The sequence below is a fragment of the Nymphalis io genome, chromosome 10 (assembly GCF_905147045.1).
Source record: "Nymphalis io chromosome 10, ilAglIoxx1.1, whole genome shotgun sequence".
Taxonomy (NCBI): Eukaryota; Metazoa; Arthropoda; class Insecta; order Lepidoptera; family Nymphalidae; genus Nymphalis; species Nymphalis io.
In genome coordinates this window covers 7,590,353-7,601,673 of record NC_065897.1, presented here as the reverse complement: position 1 = coordinate 7,601,673, position 11,321 = coordinate 7,590,353, and the positions used below count along the sequence as shown (strand labels likewise).

Genomic DNA, 11,321 nt, shown 5'->3' with positions numbered 1-11,321 from the left:
GTGTGTAAGTCACATTTGATAGTTGACAGCTGTTCACAACTGTCGACTCAGTAGTCAAAGGACTCAGAGCTCTAATGACATGACAATGTTGAAATTTTATGAACTGTTCACTTAACGTAGACAGAGAAACAAAGTTTAGTTTCTCTGTCTACGCCACTTCACTAACTTTATAATGAATTTTGAATTATAAGACTTGTGTGAATTGCCTTCTTTAAACTACTGCTACTTTTTTATAAAAATGCTTGCTACTTTTTCTGTCCTGTCGGCCTAATGGCTATTCTATAAGGCCGCAGATCTCAAAGACCTGAGTTCAAAGCCCAGGTCAGATCCATAAAAAGTTGTTGAGTTATTGTGCCAAGAAAGCGTTAAGCAACGCCTGCACCTGAACCGTCTCCGGTCGTGTTTAATAACCATTACTACTAACAAAATTATGAAAATCTAAGTCAATTGATGCATCTTTAAGATTTAGTAGAAGGATTTAGCCGTACTGACTTTATTTAATGCACTGAATGTTGAATAAATTTCATAGACAGTATATAAATATATTTTATCTATTATTATTTTATGGTAAATTAGAATGAAACATATCATAGAATGCTTCATATCTATTCAACGAAACAAACACACATATAATATGATCACACAAGACTGTAATACTCGCCAAAAAGAATATATGAAAATAAGGTTCTGCGGCTCGATGTATGTAGTAGAAATAAAATAACAATAATAAAGTTTTCAAAAATACAGTTAATGAATTTAATTAACAAAAGAGTTTCTAAATTATTGACATTAATAATTTTGATGAAAAATATGTCTAAGATAAAACTGATTTTTAATTGCATTAAAAATATATAGCTATTGACTTTTGATTAATGTTAACAAAATTAGCCTTTTCTGAATAAAAGTCTGTCCAAATTACATGGCTGCCAAACTATTGGGTTGTTATTTATATTTACACTAACGGTCGTGGATTCAATCGATATTCATAAAAAATGTAACAATAAAGACTATATTTGAAATGCGGATAAAAAAAGTATTCCATACAAAAAACTTGTTTATTTAAAAATATAATATTGTATTTTAAATATTAAAATAGTTTGTAAACTAAAAATATGTCATCAAAGTAAAGACTGTGTTAGTCAGTTAGTAAAGGAGGGGTGCGGAGGGATTCCAAATGACATTGGGGGATTCGAAATGACATTGGTTTTTATGCTTAGCATGAAACATCATACCTTATAGACAATCAACAACATCATTTTTAATTGTGTCATTACCACCAGCCAGTAGACAAAGTATCATTTAACTCATTTTACGGTTTTTAAATATTTAACAATAATTAATTACATAATATGTTTATTTATTACAAGGTGATTTATATGGAAAGTAAGAAATAACTTTTTAATAAAATCTGTAAACTATTCAATAGCCTCTTGCTTAAATATAATTAGGGTTTACTCAACCATATAATTTTGTTATTAAACAGGTTTCTTATAGGCAAGCGTGCTTCATCTTAGACCGTGTCGATGCTGAATATCAGGCAAGTCAACGGTCAAACGCTGGCCTATTAATAGTAATAAAAAAAAGACCGCAGACCCGGAGGTACTGAAAATTCTAAACAACAGCTCGGAGTTTGTAAGTTGGAAGTGTGTACGCTCCCGTGCCTCGGAAAGCACGTAAAGCTGTTGGTCCTGCACCTGAACTCTTTCCGGTCGTGTCGGATTGCCGTCCCGATGGATTATGAGAGTTAGGGAATAGAGAGTGCACTTCTGTTTGTGCACTATAATATGTCCTGCGCAGTTGGATTAAATACTTCATAAGCCCAATATAGCACTGTCTGCAAATACCTATTCATTAATAATGTACTTGAAACAGGCATACTATAAAACTCGTACATCTAGGATTATATGTATATGTATATCGGGGATGAAAACGCAGAGAATTCTTATCGAAGAGGAAGTAAAGAGACACTATGTCACTAAGCACTGCTTTTTTGCCTTAAATTTTAAAACGTGTAATTTTGTATTATTTTAGAAATATCTATGAAAATGAGGTAATGAAAAAAAATGGGTACAATTTAGTCTGCTCACACTATGAAATTCTTTTATTTTTTTCAATTAGACGATAGGTATAGTACCTTGTAAGGAGGTTTTATTTTAAAAATTAACCACTGAATGAATTATTGAATTAATATTAAATAAAACTAAATCAGATGTACCTACTTTGAGCTATTAAGAGCAGGGTTCCAGATGAAATTGCTACGGAGAAGAATATTTTATGCACATAAAAAATTGCTTTTCCAAAAATGGACTCTAATTATATATAAATGGACGAGAGATAACATCGGACCTATCTATAATAATTTTTAATCTGTCTATTATTAAATTTTATGTATTTACTAAGGTAAAGAACGTTATAAAATTGAGTCCCAATATCGGAATTTCAGCCTTAAATTTTCTCCATCATATTTTCTATTAAGGAATAAGGTTTTGTGTCCGCTTAAATATTAAGAAAAATTACTTTAAATAGGAGTAAAAAGTATTTTTCCATTACAATCTCTTGCAACCAGAATCGCAGTGATGACCTGTATAAAATATTATCTCTATGATACATCAGTATATGGTATAATGGTATAATCGTATATGGTATAACTAAGTAATGTAGGTATGTTTATATGTCGCAGCGTTCGGTCCTCCAGTTATCAGGGTGGCAAGGTAAGGTCCACACCCATACTCAATCAAATATTTGTGTAGATCCAAGTAGGTCAAACCTGTAGCAACCTGTGTACCTACTTATTTTATGTTTTTTACTTACATATAAATAACATAAAATTTACTGCAGAAGATTCTATTTGTGTCCTATAAACAATAACTTGATATCAATTTATAATGCAGATTTGGAAAAATAGGTCATAGGACTTTTTTTGTTAAAATAAGTTTAATGTACTTATTGTTCTTCAGTTACGCATTTAAAGCCACTCGGCATTTAAGCAGTTTTGAGCTATATCTATATATATATACGTAACGCTTCAGTGTATTTGCATTCATTAAAATTGTAGGAGCTTGTTACATGATAAATTCATATCGAGTGTATGTGTAAATGAGGCTGTGGGTCGGCTTTCCCGAGTGGTAGTGCGAGATCCGTTGCGCATGCGCGGGCGGCACGGGAGGTCGCTGGCGTCGACGGTCGAAGTCGCGACTCGCGCCAGTTCAGTGCGCGTCGTCGTACTAAATCAACCTGTTTATAGTTTTTTAAAGTCTTGATGTGGTAAATGAATGATCCCATTAAAACACATCGCGCAGCCATGATTACCAAAACTTCATTATAAGCACGGTGTTTCAATAGTAGTTTAAGTGATGACTTCGAGTAAACGTGAATGAATTACACGCGGTTAAACAACCGGTTGAAATAGGGAGGCTGCGTCTGCCCCGCGCCTGGCTGTAGTGGAATGCGGCAATTTTAACTACTGCGGACCTCGGGGCCCATATAAGCACTGGGATTGATCGACTATTTCATACAAAATAAGGTAAGTGGATAATGAGAAAGTCTAATAATTTGTAATTTTAAAATAATTGTTTGAACATAGCGGATATTATAAGGGCAATTTTTTATTTCACAATACTCCTTCATACTCTATCAATAACATATAAATGTGTTTTGGGATAAATAATATTTGAAGCGTTAAGTATGATCATGTAAACATACCTATGAAAGTTCAAACGCTAGATAAGTACCTGTGTGAGGCTGTGACGAAGTTGTGCGTTAATTTTTAATTAATCAAAATAATTAAATACGTTTAATTTTTTTATAAAAGATACGAGATGTAACAGTTATTACAAGGTCAGTTTTTATGGTATTATTATTAACATCAAAGTTTTACGAATTCGAATATGATTTGTTTTGTTTTGGACTGTATAAAATTTTACAAGTACGTATTACAAAATAATATAATTCATAATACTACATTTACGATGGAATCGTATTACTATTAACAAATAATTCATAAAATACATTTCGAAATGTGCATTGTAGTTTTTATTTGTAGAACGTATTTTTCCCACGCTCATTGTATTTGAAACTGTTCTTATTATGTCACACTTCGATGGTTCAGAAGAGTGAAATCGATTAAAAAATACGGTGTTAGGTAATTCAATAAAACATGAGATGTTTTTTTAAAGTTAAGGCTATCATTGCAGTAGAATCATAGTGATTAACAGAACTTGTATCTATTTTATTACATTTGAGGTACTATTTCGTAAAAATTTCTTTCACGCTGAAATAAGGCCATTCGGCATTTATTATTACTTCACGATAAGCTTATTGAAATGTTACAATCATACGATGAAATTTTATATCAAGGTAATTTAATTTTATATTGACGATTTATAAATATATTTTTTTATTTATATTCCTTTATTTTAGTGTCTATTTTAAAAAAACTTGATTTTTTTTTCATTTAAGAGAAGTAGTACTGTATCGTTCCACTGGTCACTGGTGGTAGAGCTTTGTGCAAGCTCGTCTGGATAGGTACCATCCACTCATCAGATATTCTACCGCAAAACAGCACTACTTGGTATTGTTGTGTTCCGGTTCGAACGGTGAATGAGCCAGTGTAATTACAGGCACAAGGGACATCTTAGTTTCCAAGGTTGGTGGCGCATTGGTGATGTAAGCGATGGTTAACATTTCTTACAATGCCAATATATATGGGCTTTGGTGACCACTTACCATCAGGTGGCCCATATGCTCGTCCGCCTTCCTATTCTATAAAAAAACGCTTTTTAAATGTATCTTTGTTATTTTTCTGAAAATTGCTGAAAAATTCTCACATATTAATTTATAAATATATAGATACATAATTTCTTGGCTTACAACTCTATTATTTTATAACATCACGTTATTTTTTTTTTGTGTAATGGCTTTAGATTTGGCAGACTATAATTAAATTAATTATACTGTGTAATACAGTTCATGAAATGTTTGTGTTCAAGATGCTGACCCATGATCAAGCTGGCATGGTATAGGCAAATAATCGGGAAGCTGCACTTTACCAGCACTACTTGACTTTGGTAGTGAAGTTTTGTATAAAGAAACGTATTTCTTGTACCTTTTTATGAGATATTTATCTTGGGACATTGTATATTTTGATTTTTATTATTTGCACCCAGAAATATGTATATGAAGTTTTTTAGCGAATATGTCCAAACAAACATTCCAACCCTTCACAACAAAAAAAAAAATAGACCCACCCGTGTGGGGCAATTTCCTAAGATTTGAAATACATGTCTATCAATTCATTCAAGAATACAAACAGTAAATTTCAAGCAGATCAGAACATTTTTTTACTACTATTTCCACCCCATTTCTCCCGTTTGTGGTTGAGTTTCCAAAAATGACAAAATACGTAGGCATTTATTTTTACTCAGAAGATTTAATATTAAATTTCATTTTTCTTACTTCAAAAATGATGGACTCCCCATACAAACTTTCAACCCCTATTTCACCTTTTTAGGGGCTAGATTTTCAAAAACCCTGAAACGCATATTTATTTATTTCTAACCAGAAACTTGTATATAAAATTTTATGCTTCTAACTTTGAAAATGACGGATTTTTATACAAACGTTTATCCCTTATTTCACCCTTTTAGGATTAGGATTTAAAATTTCAAGTTTTGTAACTCCTGTGGTTTAGGCTCTGGGTTGATGAGTCAGTCAGGACAAGTCTATATATATATATTCATCTAGCGTTTTGAAAGAAAGGCGAGATGAAGTCAAAAAATTTTTTTAGGTGCATCTTTATTCTGCATTCTTCTAAAAAAGCCGAGATGGTCCAGGGGTAAGAACGCGTGAATCTTAACCGATGATCGTGGGTTCAAACCCGGGCAAGCACCACTGAATTTTCATGTGCTTAATTTGTTATTATAATTCTTGACGTGCTTGACGGTGAAGGAAAACATCGTGAGGAAACCTGCATGTGTCGAATTTTACTGAAATTCTGCCACATGTGTATTTCACCAACCCGCATTGGAGCAGCGTGGTGGAATAAGCTCCAAACCTTCTCCTCAAAAAAGGAGGCCTTAGCCCAGCAGTGGGACATTCACAGTCTGTTACTGTTACTGTACTGTATCTTTATTCTGAGGATAGATACACCCTCTACCTACCTATTTTAATTCTGCGAATGCAAAACGGATTAAGGCAGATAAGTCACTTTCTATTCAAACTGATTTTTGCGACGACTGATTCACTGCTCTCAATTTCAAACGGTGATTACGCGAAGTCGGTGTGAAGATTTTTTTTTAAAATGCATTGTACCTTTGCGTTGTTCGTTCGTTTTGACGTCGGCGAAGTTTTTGTCGGAACTTTGTAAATAAAATTAAAGTGGATATAATTAAGTAAAGTTTATTTATATGTAAGTAAGGTTTATTTATATGTATGTAACATACATATAAATTGTATTGATTGTCTTTTTTTTTTTGTTTTAATTTTACGAAATTAATGCAAGAGGCTTAAAACGCTTATAAGTACCTTTCAGATTTACTAATAACTTACTACCACTTATGACATATTTCCATAATTAATATCAATGTGAAACTTTCTACATTTGTGCAACTCTATTGACAAGTTGGAACCATCGATCTAGTATCATGGTGAGATAGGAGGCGAGAGACACAACTTAATGACTAACAGTACTCGAGTTCATACTCCTTAGACTTGACATCTTCCGTAACACATTCATCATGAAATTTTGAATACACTTTGTCCTGGATACAGAAAAGGGCATAAGGTAACTAACACCTGGAGCCGCGTGGTCGAATAAGCTCTGAACCTTTTCTTCAATAGGAGGCTTTAACCCAGCAGTGGGAGAGTTACAAGCTATTACTTTACTAATTCTCCCAGTAATGTGTCGATTATAAAATTTTAATTTTAATTACATAAAAAACTCAATATTTTAATTGTTCTTTTCCTGTTATATTTTAACCGAGTTACATCCGCGGCTGTAATCAAGATTTTGTCTGTTACCTTGGAATCCATTAAGATAGCAACATACTGAGTTTAATTTAAAGTAATTTATACAAATAGTTTTCGCGCCTGGCGCGCAAAGATAGACACGAATTCATCTAGTTTTAGACGAATAATATATTTGAGAAATGACTTTAAGCATTTGTGCAGGTAATATAACATCATTAAGTTACAACTTTTTAATGTATACATTTTAAAAACACCACGAAATGCGAGATAGCAACTAGCAGATTAACTCTTCATTTTTTTTATTAAATAGAACTTTTATTATACCTTCGCCAAATAATCCCTGGATTTTTCGTAACCCGGACGAATCAGAAATCACGAGCTGAAGAAAGATCGAACAAATTACTTTTCTTTGTTTACGTATGTAAGTATGTAAAACGCTATATATAATATGTATATATGTCGGAGGACTTACTGTATACATCGCGAGCGCTTGAGCGTGAACTCGTGGAGCAATTCCCATTATTACTGCACTATACGGTGCTTTAGTTGTTTGGAATAAAATTGTACAACGCATTTGAGTGGCTTTAGGTACATTACTGTTGTCAAGAACTTTGTTATACCTGTTCCGAACTCCTTTAAAAATAAAAATAAATACTTTTTTGGTATACTTTCAAGTGTTTTGTACAAACATTAAAACGTACTTGGACATTATCTTTTTTATTTTTAAACAGGTAGGCGGACTGGCTAATATTCCACCTGATGCTAAACGGTCAAAGTTGCCAAATCACATTGACGCTGTAAGGAATAATAATCATTCTTTATATCGTCAATGCAGTATCAACCTTGGAAACTAAGATGTCCCTTGTGATGTCACTCACTCTTCAAATCGGAACACAATGATACCCAGTGTTGTTGTTTGGTTTGGTTTTTGTACTATATATTGGGAGTGGGTTGTACCTGCTCAGACAGGCTTGCCCGCGTCTAAGCCCGTCTGAGTAAATTAGTATAACTAAGTGAATTACTGACGAAATTTAATGTTCATAGTAATTATAAAATGAACTATCTAGTACCTTCTACACATCTTTCTTACTGTTTAATTAATAATGATGTTAATAAAATTATAAACAGCCAATTAAATTGATCTTATCTCAAATGAAAAATATTAAAAATGATGACGTTGAAACTAGTTGAAGTTTTTTTTGTTTTGGGATTACGAATAGAATTTCGGTTTTATAACAGGAACTCTTAAGCGGTTTACTTTACAAAGTACCTGGCTTTTGAATACGTTAACGGTAATTCAATTCAAAGATTTGAGTTTTCATTAATATGGATATATTCACCTGGGCCAGAATTGTATGAACAAAAAACTTCGAGATATATTTATACTCTAATGTCATGACTAACAACTCAACATGTTCCAATCATCATCATCATATCAGCCGAAAGACGTCCACTGCTAGACAAAGGCCTCCCCCCAAGGATTTCCACGCTGGCCGATCTTGCGCTGCCCGCATCCAACGGCTTCCCGCGACTCGTTCTAAGTCGTCGGTCCACCTTGTAGGGGACCTGCCCACGCTGCGTCTTCCGGTTCGTGGTCGCCACTCGAGAACCTTTCTGCCCCAGCGGCCGTCGGTTCTGCGAGCAATGTGGCCCGCCCACTGCCACTTCAATTTAGCAATTCCAATACTTAAGAAATAAACTAAATAAAATATGATTTTCATTGTTGTATATTTACTAGCACCATCCTTTCGATCGCGTGAACCTAGATATCCCAGTGGTTTGAACACTTGAGTCTTAACCGAAGATGACGGATTCAAACCCCGAAAAGCACCACTGAATTTTCATACTCACGAGTACATACGAGTACATCCTACACGAAAACAAAACGAGTGTCTTCGGAACGTTCAATTTCGATATCCAGTATGTTCAATTTAATTTACGAAAGATATAAGATATACAAAAGGAGATATGGTACCTAAAACCTGAATCACAAGCAGGCGAAGCCGGGGGTGGAAACTAGTGTTATTATAGTGAAATGAATACAAAAAGCAAAATAAATATTTTGAAAGGTAGGAAAGTCAAGTAAAATGAGAAACTCGTTACGTAACGCTATTGCAGTTTTTGTTTAAAAGTTCTCACGGCTAAACATGTAATAATGATACATTTTTATTTGCCCCAGTAGCTGAAACACGTTAACCCTTTAATAATAAAAGACATCTTTAAATGTCTTTTAAATATATAATATTGTTACAATTAAATAAGAATCATTTAAAAACATAATTGTTATAACTACACTGAGCCGAGGAAGGCATGCAATATTTTAATTGCATCGTTGCCGCTTCAAATTAAAAACGACAAACCGGCGTCTTCAAATTCGTAGTTTTCTTAATATTAATCTAAGTATAAATAGAAAACATCATTTAATGGAAACACAATAAAAACATTCATCAGGAAATTTATTTTTAATGCCTACAGAAAGTAAAAATGTTTATGACGTGTATAAAAAACTCAAAGCGTCACATCTTTGCAAGCTATCTGAAGGCTGCTCACAAACTCATTTGTGTAAAAGATGGCAGGGATGTAGAGTGTAGACGTTGCGTGGAACAAGAGGTGCCATTTGTAGGCGTCAAGTGTTTTCAGAAGAGTGCCGGTGCGGCATCACTAATGAGCAGGGAATCGGTGAAAGCAGGGTATCTGCTAAAACCACACGCTGTAAACTGTGCTTATATCATACACTTTCCTACGTATTGTGATTCGACTCGCAAAAAGTGTGCTAAATCACACGAGAATTTTTCCGCAATACGATTGTATTCTCGGTTCGTTTGCAATCGTTTGATTTGTAAAAATATATTTATACTTGGTGATGGAATAAGCTTCAAAGCTTTTTTCCTAAAAATGAGAGGTGGCATTCTACAAAACTACGTTTTTCAAATTAGTTTTATAACTGTTAAGGAATACATATTTGATAATTACAAGTGATATTTCTATATTTTGCGGTACGCCCTTAGATTTTTAATATTCAAACATATTTCAATTTTAATTGTTAAAACTTTTATTTTAAATTAACGAAATATGCATAAAATACTGTGTAATGTCATAAAGGCAGTACAGTCAAATATTTAATACATGTTTATAAATGAAAATGTAATTAAGTATACGCCGTAATTTTTTGTACTTTTACGTATAGTATTTACAAATGTAAGTAATCAAAGGTTAATTAAAACCGCTTTATGATTTTTTTTTGTTGTCTTGTAGTCTCCACACATGTGTTGTTGGCCTCTGTTGTATATTCTTATCAATTTAATAGTGTGATAGTTTTATGCCTTCATGTTTTCATTTCCAGGCAGTCACAATCAAAATTATTCAATTTTTTTAAACAAATCGTCATGTTATGTAATAGACGGATTGTATTTGAATTTGTATTTAACGTTGAATTCGTTACATCATTGCAGTTGACGCTTGACGGATGTTAAATGTTCGTGGCGATGAGAACTGGGCAAGCCGGTTCGACACCGGGCCGAGCATTGATGTGTGTGTCTTCCCAAATATGATAAACGAGTATGACGAGTGCTATCCGCTGTGGCCTTAACATTTTCAAGGATATTTTTATTTTTTACTCGTTGTTAGGTAACAAATTATAACATGCATGGGAAAATAACAAAAAGATATTTTGTTGGTTGTTCTATATTGAACATTTGTTTATTGGAACTTGTATGTGAAAAAAAAAACCGAATAAACTTTGTTTGTCATAATAATCGATCATCTTCACTTGGTGGATGGGCTTCGTGCAAGCCCTTCTGATTATGCACCAAACATTTACACATACATGCACAAGAGATAGCATCTTAGGGTCCAAGGTTGGTGTCGCATTGACGACAGTTAATATTTCTTTCATTGTCAATGTCTATGGCCACAACCATTACCATCAGATGGCCCATTTGTCAAGATATTGTGAGCCAATTGTGAACCAGAAAAATTAATGGTAGGCATATATAACTTATTCTGCAACCGGTATAGGTCTGCTATGGTTTCAGTTAAAAATAAAATAAAATATAACAAATATCGTTTTTTTTTTTAATATAGGCATTTGTTTGAAAGCAATTTAAAAAACAAACATATTTTGCAAACCAGTTAGATCGTATTGTCACCAGCAACAAATTGTGTAGTAAAGTTCAGCTCAATCGGTGGATTGGAAATTGTTTAAAATTCAGTTGCGATATTTCACCTACAAACACTAACAGTTACAGTTAAAAAAAGCTTGTAAACACACACTGTATATAAAAAATAAAAAAATAATGGTATAAATTTGGACCATAAAAAATGTACCAAACGTTAAAAGGTATAGTAGATGTTTA

The 11,321-nt window shown here is 33.3% G+C and overlaps 1 protein-coding gene across 7 annotated transcripts in view; it reads left to right on the top strand.

The window, feature by feature from the left end:
• The first annotated feature begins 3,192 nt into the window (after positions 1-3,192).
• Positions 3,193-11,321, top strand: part of LOC126771006 (protein turtle) — a 54,497-nt gene continuing 46,368 nt past the window's right edge. For 4 of the 7 annotated variants that reach the window (XR_007669505.1, XM_050490634.1, XM_050490632.1 and 1 more), the window contains exon 1: positions 3,196-3,523. The gene's annotated coding sequence lies outside the window, so the exon portion shown is untranslated. Of the gene's footprint in view, positions 3,524-11,321 lie in introns of all 7 variants that reach the window. The other 3 variants (XM_050490631.1, XM_050490628.1, XM_050490630.1) reach the window with 2 other exon arrangements.